Below are 2,185 nucleotides of genomic sequence, written 5' to 3' on the forward strand. Positions count from 1 at the left end.
TAAGAACGATGCCGTCTAGCGAGCACTTTCTATAGGAGAGCGCTGGGCTGAGACTTGGTTACATTGTCACATTCGACTCTTGTGACAGCCCTGAGAGGTAGGTATTATTATCACCATTGTAGGCTCAGAGAGGTAAAGTAACTTGCGAAAAATCAGACATGAGAGAAGCGGATGCAAACCCACACCTCTGGGCTCTAAAATGCCTGCTTTCCCCCATCAAACCATGCACTGCTGAGTCATCGAATCCCCCCAGAAAGCAATGACGACCTGGATGAAGCAGAGACACGCTTCAAAAAATAATAATAATAATGATAATGATTCTTCTATCCTGCACCTCTGTGTTCCTTTCTTTATCTATCAGCCCCTCTATTTTATTGCATTTTCTTTCATTTTCCTATCTTTCCTCATTGCTTTCGTAGACAGACTTCTTGTTCTTGTTGTTTTGATTCTTACCAGAGCATTTGACAGAAACTCATATCCAACTGGCTGAAGGAGAGAGAGATTGGTCGTCTCACATAATTGAAAAATTCGGAAGAACAGCTTCAGGCCTGGCTGAGTGGGGTGCACCAACAAACAAAAATCCTGTGGACTCTTTTCTCCTCCGTCAAGTGGTCACATGGATGTCTCTGGGTCCGCTGAGATTCCTTTTTTCTCAGGTGTGTGTGTGTGTGTGTGTGCGTGTGTGTGTGTGTGTGCGCGCGCGCGCCGTTCAATGTTTCTTTGTTCCTTCTAAATGTTTAAAATCATGGACAATCAGGACGTGGTTCCATAGTGTAGCGGTTAGGATGTCTGCTTTACACGCAGAAGGTCCCAGGTTCACGCCCCTGTGGAGCCACAGTCCCTGGTCTACGGCCATGCCACCCTGAACAAGCCTGATGTCTGATCTCGGATGCTAAGAAGGGTTGGGCCTGGTCAGTACTTGGATGGGAGACCACCTAGGAAGACCAGGTGCTGTAGGCATAAATAATAATAAAGTTGAAAAAAAAATCATGGACAATCAAAGTTGAAAATGGTATCTTTGGGATGAATAGTCAGAGGATTTCTAGGGCATGCTGTGTGCGCTATTTTGTTTGCTGCAGCGAGGATGGATACATGACATCATGCATTTGTCAAAACCCATAGAATGTACAATACAAAGAGAGAACCCTGATGTAAACTATGGGCTTCAGTTACTAATAGCATAGCAATGTTGGTTCATGAATTGTAACAAATGGAACAAATGTAATTAGAAAAGCTACGCGGGCAGGGGCAAGGGTATGAGAACTCTGTACTGGCCGCTCGATTTCCTGTGAACCTCGAAGGCCTCTAAAAAAATAAAAGCTATTAAAAAAATCATTTCTTTCCCCATGCTGGAATCCATTCCTGAACATTTCAGTCAGGCCGCTATGAAATCATGAGGTTTCAGAAATAAGAGGTTCTTAAATTTTATCTTATCCAGACCCTTTACTTTATAGACAGGGAAAGTGAAGCCCAGAGGAAGGGAAGTGACTTGCCCAAGGTCACACAGCTATTTCACTTTTAAAGCCAGGATAGGAACTTTTTATTCACATTAAGGCTTTTCCTTCCTAGCAAAGTGTTCCTGGCTCTACACCACGCTGCTCCGAGTATTTATTTTCTACCTTTCAAAAAATATTTTTAGTTTCTTATATTTTTCTTAACATCTTTTTTTTTTTTCTTAAAACAGGGTTGACTACCTCGGTTTTAGAATAGAGAGGCGTGTTCCTTCTAAAGATGACTCTCTAACTGGTTCATGCTTCACGTTTCCCCAAGGCCAGCACTCTTCCCTTTAAAAGACAGAGCTGACATTCTGGCCCTTGCACATTTGGCCTGATTATCTGTATGACCTGGAGTTACATCCATGGCTAATGAAAAATTCTAGCTCCAGGACTGACTTGACCAAATGCAGAAGTGTCCTATGGCCGAGGCGCAGGTGCTGTCACTTTCAGATGCGATGAGGCTGGTGATCAGGCCAATCGGAACTTATGGGATGTGTCACGCCCTGCCCATTTCACTCTTTGTCCAAAACTATCACCCCGTTAGACAAAACGAATACCTAAGAGACGAGATTTCCGGGTCCCCATACTGACCGACTCATTTATTCAAAACGACGTTATCGATTTAGGTAGAAATGGTCCTTGTCCTTAAGAAGATCCCGCTTTATAATCAGGTTCCTAACAGATGTTTC

At 43.4% G+C, this 2,185-nt stretch overlaps 1 pseudogene; it reads left to right on the forward strand.

The window, feature by feature from the left end:
• The first annotated feature begins 844 nt into the window (after nucleotides 1–844).
• Nucleotides 845–960, forward strand: LOC111742767 (annotated as a pseudogene).
• The last annotated feature ends 1,225 nt before the right edge of the window (nucleotides 961–2,185 follow it).

The sequence above is a fragment of the Pteropus vampyrus genome, unplaced genomic scaffold (assembly GCF_000151845.1).
Source record: "Pteropus vampyrus isolate Shadow unplaced genomic scaffold, Pvam_2.0 Scaffold100, whole genome shotgun sequence".
In the NCBI taxonomy this organism is placed as follows: Eukaryota; Metazoa; Chordata; class Mammalia; order Chiroptera; family Pteropodidae; genus Pteropus; species Pteropus vampyrus.